At 36.7% G+C, this 9303-nt stretch overlaps 1 long non-coding RNA gene across 7 annotated transcripts in view; it reads left to right on the forward strand.

The window, feature by feature from the left end:
* The window catches only part of LOC123284551 (uncharacterized), a 52152-nt gene extending 43919 nt beyond the window's left edge, over positions 1–8233 (forward strand). For 3 of the 7 annotated variants that reach the window (XR_011501901.1, XR_011501900.1, XR_006525664.2), the window contains one exon: positions 3808–7221. This is a non-coding gene — a long non-coding RNA (uncharacterized lncRNA). Of the gene's footprint in view, positions 1–3807 lie in introns of all 7 variants that reach the window. The other 4 variants (XR_011501899.1, XR_011501898.1, XR_011501897.1 and 1 more) reach the window with 3 other exon arrangements.
* Positions 8234–9303: the final 1070 nt, after the last annotated feature.

A 9303-nucleotide genomic window follows, 5' to 3' on the forward strand; every position in this document is an offset into this window, starting at 1 on the left:
TGTGTCCGACCCCCGTCCCAGTGGCTGACTGACTGTTTAGAACTGCTTTGACCTGACTGGTTCAGTGGGTCCCTCTCCTCTCCCGATTCGAACATTGTCTGAAGATGACCACCAATTCCTGTGTCCTTCTCTTGAGCCTTGGAGTCTGCAGTTTTGCCTAATTTGCTCATATTTATCCATTCACTTATGAATATTTACTAGCAGTGGATTCACTTATGGTCACTAGATCTGTTTCTTTATCTGTGTTCGAAAGAGTTGGACTACTATATACCATGGTGACATTTTCTGTCTGACTGTCTGATGAACCACCCCTAATTAGCAATGTAAGACAATAACCATTTTATTATGCTCACGGATTCTGTGGGTCAGGAATTTGGAAAGGGTGCAACATTGAAGGCTTGACTCTACTCTGTAATGTCTGGGGCCTCAGTGGGGAAGACTCAAGGCTGGAGCTGCCTTGAGGAGTAGAAGCTGGAATATCTGAAGGTTCGTTCATTCAAATATCTGGTCCCTGGGCAGGAAGGACTGGAGAACCAAGACTGCCAACCAGAGTGCTTGTACTTGGCCTCTCTATGTGGCTTGGCTTCTTAATAGTATGATAGCTTCAGGGTACATGCTGGCTCAGGACTCCAAGTGCAAGAGTTCTAACAAGGTGGAAATGGGACCACCTCTTCTGACCTAGTCTTGGAAATTGTGCAGCTTATCCTGCATCTCATTCTATTGGTGCCAAGTGAGTGTGAAGCTCACTCGTATTCAAGGAGGTGGTTCTTAGACCCCACCTTTCGATCAGAGTAAAGGTCATGTTGTAGATGAGAATGTGAGATAGGATAGATTTTTTTGAAAATCCAGTCTGCCACACCATATGATTTCTAGCTATCTTCTCATTTGGCTGTTGTTTCTATAACCTGGTGTGACTCAGGAATACTTGAAATAGAATTTTAGCATTCACCATCCCCACTCTACTTTCATTTTCATCCCTATGGTGGCCTCCTTTACTTTAGCCATATTTTTTAGTTATAAGGCTAAGAACCAAGTGGAATGTCAACTTTTAAAATTACATACTTTTGTGTGTGGATGTTTATTTTTTATAACTTTCCACAGGTGAAGAAGGAAATGTTTTGTTATGACTTTAAAGACTTCCTGCTGGATGTCCAGATCCTTGGGAAAGTAAAACTGAATATAGAAAGAACATTGCTAATCAAATCAACAAGTAATATTCATTTTGACAGAGTTTGATAACCAAGAAATATTTTTCTCCCTTTAATTGTAAAGTAATAATCCTGGCTTAGATTCAATAAATATGAGTTGTAATAAGCCACTTTAAGAAAAATATCGTGTACTTTTACGAGTACATTTCATGATGTGAATTTCAGTTGCAAATTAACTTATTTGACCAATCTTTGTTGCGTACCACCTATCCTTCAGACACTACATTAGATACTGGGTCTGCAATGGTGAACAGGACCTAGAATGATGCCTTCTTCAATGGAGCTTCGGGTCTAGCTGGATAGGAGATGTGAGAGTGGGTAATGAGAGTCATCATATGAGTAAGCGCATAAATGAACGTACAATTACAAGTTATGATAAGTAAAGAGAACGGAAAAGATCAGGTACTACAAGAGAGAATAAAAAGAAAAGCTCGTTTAGATTAGAAGAATGAGGGGAGAAACATTCGAGAAGGTGAAATTTAGCTGATACCTAAATGATGGTAATTAGTGTGACAAATGTAGGAAGAAAAGTTTTTTAGGCAGAAGAAAGAACTTTTTCAGAGGCTCTGAGTCAGATAAAACTTTGTTAGATTTTGTTTTATTTGATTTTAGGCACTGTAAAGAGAGAAAACATTGATGAGCTTTAAGAAGAAGGAGATGCCCACATTTGCATTTAAAAACGGAGCTCTGGCTGCTCCTTTGCAGAAAACAGATCAGAGCAGGGCAAGAGTGGAATTGGTTCTTTCTTATATGTTTGTGAGGATGAAAAAAAATTACCTAGGGAAATAATTTATCAAGGAGAAGAAATAAAGGAGCTTCCCAGATTCTTAATTGCACAGAGATCGCAAAACCCATAATCTCATCTGAGAGTTATAAAGGATTTTATGAGTCTGTACACAATACCACAACAAAATTCCTCATGCTACTTCTTGCATGCTTTCTGAGTTCTTACCTCCTGCCTTTGCACATACTGTTAATTATAACTCCGAGTGAAAGCCCTCCTCTCTCTAATTGTTGAAATCTTAACTATCCTTCAAGTTCCAATTTAAATGCTTCCTTCTCCAGGAAGGCTGATGCCTCAACTAGGTATTTCCTTTTTCCTGACTTCAATTCTTTTGCACTTACTTTTAAATGTTTCTTATGTCATTTTTCTGTTGAGTGCAGACCTGAAGTTACTTGTGTAGTGCTCTATTCTGGGTTTGATTTATGTTGTAGACCTCAGTGCCTAGCATGGTGGGGAAGGAGAGGTGGTATTTAGTACACGTTGGATGAATGAATTAATGGGCAACTAAAATTTACATCCTGAGACTTAATCACAAAAGCACATGATTTTCTATTTTTTTAAAGAGTGGATTACTAGGACCCCTTTTTTCATAAGCCATTTCCTACCATCAACTCCCCAGCATCTCTCTTCAACAGTGCATAAATCTTTATTAAATTAAATTTAAAATTAAATATGACTCATTTTTTCAATTTACTTTAAAAGTGACTAAATAGGATTTACTCACCTACTTGGATTATATGTACTCTTTTCTTATCGCCAATCTATAAGAAAATTTATATTGATAAAACTGCATTAACAATGACACAAACTCACAATACAAGGGTAAAATCAATCTCAAATTTGTTATTTTCCATCCCCAGATATCACCCAGCCAAGTAAATTAGCTAAATTATCGTCCTTTTATGAGTTTCAGTTAATCATTCTATCAATCTCTTAACTCCTTTAAGTCTGTTTTTATTATTTAGATCTCCAGTTCCACTGAATCATTAGAGGGATTACTTGCAAGTCTAGGGTTATGCAGTATTGTGTAATGTCACTTGGTGTTTAGGAATAAATCAATGTACGTTTAAGAGATTAAAAAGTAATGAGAAATCAAGTAGTACTTAAACAACTACAATACAAAATATATTGTATTTGAAATAAAATGGGATGTTTAATTCAGGGAGACGTAAAATTCACGTGCTACAAGAGCACTCCACATGGTCCATAAGGAGCTGTGACTACTTGACACATCCACAGAGCATCTTACTGATGTTGGTTCAGGGCTTATTCAGTATAATCTAAGCACTACAGAGCTTCTCATAGATGCCGTTATGAGTGTATCTTACAGTATACTTCCGGTATTCACATTTTCCTCCAAATTTGTTAAACTTGAAAAAGAAGAGCGACAGTGCTTATGTTTGTTCAGTAATAAGTAAGCAGATGAATAACAGGCTGATTCAGATCTCTTCAGAATTTCTTCCTTTTGCGTAAGTACTGTTTGTAATAAAGAGGGATTTGGCTCATAATTTCTAGTTATAGATGTTTTCACAGTTCAACTTTGTGATTTTATAATGGCTTACACATAGCAGTACTCAGTTCTGGCATAAAAATAACCAGCTATTTAGTGGAATAAGGGTTGAAAAAAACCAATGTAATAAGTCACATGATTCTAATTTCTTCCTGGTTCCCTCTCTCCCAATTATGTAATCTTGAACCCTTTTTTTCTATGGTAAAGAAAGAATAGAACACAAGAAGACCTGTTTGCTTCTTTGTCAGTTATCATGTCGATGGATCAATTAACCTTAGTGTTTGTCTCCTCCTCTCTTTCCACAGATTGCTTCCAAGGGCAAGAAATGACAGAATCAACATTCCACTGGGTCACCAGCAATACCTCAAGACTGATGTCAGTGAACTCATTTGATGGTTTGCTTTAAAATTACGGTTATCATTCAGTTTTATTTTTATCTAGGCTGATTGCAGATTAGTGTATTTGGAGGAAGGATTAAGTATTTTACCTGCTTGCATCAGAACTACGTAAAGAGAACTCCTGGACAATATCAGGTAATAGATAATTAGTTTGGCAACTGACCAGAATGAAGTCCAGGCAGGAGTATTTTATTGCTCACTAACACAAGTGAGCATTCAGCTTTTGGGTCAACTCAGATACCTGAAAAACAGCTACTCTGGCACATTTACAACCTGGTGAACAAATTTATGCAATTTTACGTCCCTCTGCTGATTTACCTGGAAAGACCATTATGTAAGATAATGAATTTAACAGATGAAAATCGGTAAATGCTTTTGCATGCTGTCATTTTATATTATAAGGGAAGATTTGGCATTTTCTCACTTAGGCTTGTCCATCCTCATGTGATCTCCATATTAGAGATGTGGCCCTCCTTTTGGATAGAAAATTTCCCTTGATTAATTTTCCCTTGGATATTGTACTTGTTTAACCAGAGTATTTCTAACCTGAGTCAAGTGCGTGTATTAGCCAGGCATCTTCAAATCTTCAGGCTAAACTGGCAATGCAAATACAGAAATTTTTTCTTCTTTCCTCTATTTGCCCTTTAAAAGACAGATGAAACTCTAACTAGTGTATTCCCTGAGATGGGGTTACGGCTGGGGTAAGAGTGGAGGTTGGGCTTGAAGTGAAGTGGCAAGTAGGGGGTATTTTCTTCTTTTGATATCTTCCACTTTTTCATGACTGATGACCCAGATTATTCATTTTGACATTATAAGATTCTCCAGTAAACCTGAGCTAGCTAAACAAACATAGTATCGAGAGAGGGATAGTTGGAACGAACCACAGAAAAGACTAACTAAGAAATAGCCTAAGAGGAGTCAAATAATAAAATTTCCAGAAGAAAATAACACAACAGATACATCAACAGCAATTGCAAACCAGCAAACGCAAGAAGACCGTTACGAGTAGGAACACAGAAGAAATTTGAAAGAGATGCTTAAAGACCCCTTTGAAGAGAAAGGAAAGAGAAGAGTGAAGACAAGGGAAGGGAAGAAACAAAAAAGCTGAAATTTTACGATAGACCCAAGTTATTTCATTAAGGAGTAGCTTTGTTTGTGCCATCTGTTATTGGGATTGATAACCTTGTGATTTTTTTGGCTACTTTGTCAATGTACAAAAACTAAAATGAGATTTGTAATCACTTTCATCTCTGAATGTCACATTTGACTTTTATGATTTTTAAATCATCATAAAATAAACATGAAGAGTATGCTGTCAGGGAGACAAGGTGTTGGATTTGAATCTTGGCTTCACCACTTACCAGCTCAGGATGCTTACATTTCTATGCTTTAGATTTCTCATCTGAAAAATGAGGAATGACAACATCCATGTCTTAAAATTACTTGTGCTTTAAGTGAGTTAACACATATTAAGGTCTTGGAAAATACTGCTTACAACATAACGCTATGTAAGTCATTATTTTTGGAAAAAGTCCTATAACACAACACATATTATTATCATCTTCTTCAGAATCAAATAAATTACTTTTTCTTCATAAGGAATCTCAAGGAATTTACAAGTTGTAAGGTATTTCCTTGATCATTTGTCATCTTATATTTTGAACTGAGGGGCAGTTGGTTTTTTAAAATTGTTTAAATTCTGGAGATGATGAGGCAATCATTTTGAGGAGTTTTGTTGTACATAACTAGAAACAAAAGGAGATGGTTTGGGATTGTCAGCATAAAATCTTTTAAACATTTTCTGAACTCAATTTTCTTTACTTGAAATCTCCTGGCCCAAGAGTGGTCAGGGAAAACGCTGGGAATGAGTTTGATTAGAAATTGAAATAAATCTGCTGAAAATCTAAAATTCGTGATGGTTTATCGCATTCCTTCTATAATCTAATGTGCCTCGAGGAGTGATACTGGATGATTAGAATTGCTGGTTTATGAAAGCAGCTGGTGTGGGTTTAACAGTTTAAAAGTGCACTGAGAGCAGAAACCAGCATCGCATATGTTTTAGCTTAATCACATATGAGTTAGCTTAATCTCTTGATATGAGTTGAACTTATTTGGAAAGAGTTAATCAGAAGTCACGATGCATTCATGTGCACAACAGCGATTGGCCATAGCGTTAACTGACAAAGAGAAGAACATTATTGAGAAAGAATGTTATATGCAGTTTTTGTTTCTGGAATTCTCCATGTGACTGGCAACAAAAAAGTTTTGCTTTTTTTCTCTACAATAACAGTAAAAAAGGCATGACGGTTAATACTACTGTCTTTGGTACTATTACTTCTGTCCAACCGACACTACAACAGTAATAGCCTTGGTTAAGTGGCTACTATGGCAGCTCTATGTTAAATGCATTTGAGATATAGTTTCACACAATTGTTACGAGAACTCTCTGAGGTCGTCACAAGCAAACCCATTTTGGGGGGATAAAATGAAAGATCAGAGCTGTTAAGTTATTAATCCAAAATCATCCAAATAGTAATTAATAGAGTTGGGGTTTGAATCCACTCTCATATGACTATCAAACCACACGCATTTTCTATTGTACCAAAGGTTCCCTTAATTTCGGACTTCACAGGGCTTTAAAACTTCAAAGAAATTTCAGACTCCTTTGTAGACTTGAGTCAGGATATTTTTAAAAATCACGAATTATAACCTCAGAATCACCTGAATCTATCTGGCTTTTAATTTATTTCTCATATTTATATTTTAACTGAGTATATTCAAACTTATGACTCAACACATTGTCTGTATTTCTTATTTTATACCTACTGCCGTGAACTCTTTTCTGGATTGGCATGGGAATAATGACTTAACATTTGGGATCACTATACGACAGTATAGTGACTTGATTGCTTCTAGCTGTAGGTTAAATCTGTGTTTTACGTTAGAAGAGTTATTGAAAAAGTTGTGTGTAAAGTTCCTCTGCCTTTGTTAGACTAAATTCTCTCATTTATTTCTATTATAAGTTGAGAAATGTGTTCCTGTGGAAAATAATTTGGCTCTAACCCATAATTACACACGATACTTAAAGATCCTGAAATCCTTGTGATTTTCATAATGTGGGTTGATATGCATTTATTTTTAATCACTGCAACTTGGTTAAATAAATATTCCATCAATATGATTTTGCATGCTCCTTTTAAAGTAAATTATTTTAAATGTTAGCATTTCGAATGTTTATTTTCACTTTTAAGAAGTTTTATTTGACTTCATGTAACTTGAATTTGCAAGTAAGTTGGAATAAAGGCATTTCACTAAATTCCTTTATAGTTTTTCAAAGGGTATATACAGACAGCACTTGAAAATTGAACACATAAGTGTACATTGTTGTACACATAAATGAAGTGTTTTCTAAAGTACTCTCTGTACAGATAGAGCCTAGTACATTTTTATGATTTCGACCTATTCCTAGATTTTCTGACTGTTCCTAGATTTTCAATACAGGATTCCATGTTCCCTTCTACCATCAAATACTACTACATGGAGTCAGCTAATTGGTCTTTCTCAGAGAAGAGGCATAAAAGGACTAAACTATGTCTACCAGCCTAAGGCCAGTATCATATATGATTTAAATACTCCTAATCTTTGCTCAATTTACCTCTGTGTGGACTGGATGTTAGTGTTCCCCTATCCTCCAAATTCATATGCTGAAGCCCTAGGCCCTGACATGATGATATTTGGAGATGGGCCTTTGGGAGATAATTAGGGTTAGAGGAAACCAAGGGATCAGTGCCCTCATAAGAAGAGGCACCACCTTGCTGTCTCTCTCTCTCTCTCTCCCTGCCATGTGAGGACATATGCAAGCCAGACAGAGAGGTCTCACCAGACCCAACAATGCCAGCACCCGATCTCCAACTTCCAGCCCCCAAAACTGTGAAAAAATACATTTGTGTTGTTTAAGCCAGCCAGGCTGTGGTGTTTTGTTATGGCAGCCCGAGCAGATTAAGACAGCCACTAAAATCTGGCTCCTCCTTCTAGTAATTGAATGTTCATTAATCTTAAACTTAAACTGTCCTAAATTTGGGAATAAAAATCATTACAATAAACATTGTCAAGAAAAGGTCTTCAGACACTCCCTCCTGGCAACTAAGAACTGGGGTGTTGGTGAATGACTTCAGTCTGCGCCACCAGCAGGGTCACCCGCCAAGGCAAAGTTGGGCAGTTGATCAGCAAACCTGCTTCAAACTCTTATTTTCACTTTTTAAAATGTATTCATTAGGAAAGGAAAGAAAAGCATTTACTTAAAGAGAGTCTTAAAAATAGTGAAAAACCTTTAATTTATTTTGTTTTATTTTATTTTATGTTATGATTTTGGAGAGGGATATAGTTTAATGGCTAATAGTAAGCCTCAGTGAATTTCAGACAAAAACCAAATTAGATTTTCATATCACTTAGTATATGAAAATGGTCTTGATATGTCTTTACACATTTTTTTAAAGTGAAAACATGGCTTAATTTTTTAAATGCAAGACAATTTGAATAACAGGAATACCCTTGTAGTGCTTACCGTGTTCCAGAAATTTATATACATTTACCTTTCACTGAAACCTAACAGCTAGGCCTGATTATTATTCCCATTTTATAAATGAGGAAACGGAGGTTCAGGTGAGTTAAGTAACTGGTGCCTGGTCACATTGACAGCCAGAGGTGCAGCTGCAATGTGACCTTGGGCCGTCTGGCTGTGGACTCCGTGCTTTAACCGCTATGGCACTGCACCTGTGTCTTTTGTTTGATTGCTCACTTTTCTCTGTGCTCCATCGTGTGGAGTAATTCCTTACATTTTTTTTCTGAACATGTTCTGTTTGGCATCAGCATCTTTTTTTTTTTTTTTGACTGAGGAAGATTATCCCTGAGCTAACATCTGTTGCCAATCTTCTTTTTTCTTCTTCTTACTCTTCTCCCCAGAGCCCCCCAGTACATAGTTGTATACTCTAGTTGTGAGTGTCTCCCTCTGGTTGTGCTATGTGGGACACCACCTCAGAACGGCCTGATGAGCAGTGCCATGTCTGCACCCAGGATCCAAACCAGTGAAACCCTGGACCGCTGAAGCGGAGTGTGTGAACTTAACCACTTGGCCACAGGGCCGGGCCCTGGCATCAGCATCTTGATACTATCTTTTCCTATTATGCTGCTGCAGTTTTTTAAAAAATATCATTTTGTCATTTATTATTTTAAATATTAAATAGACTCATCCTTTTTCTGTTAACTCACGTCCCATAAATTATTAATTGATACTAAGTATTGAATGTCAAAGCCATCCCTACTGTAGAAATAAGCAAGGGGGTGTGGAAATGGACTTTAACCAGTCTGTTCTCATTGGTAAGGCTTTCTCTGTTGTTAGTTGTA

Source organism: Equus asinus, chromosome 3 (assembly GCF_041296235.1).
Source record: "Equus asinus isolate D_3611 breed Donkey chromosome 3, EquAss-T2T_v2, whole genome shotgun sequence".
NCBI lineage: Eukaryota > Metazoa > Chordata > Mammalia > Perissodactyla > Equidae > Equus > Equus asinus.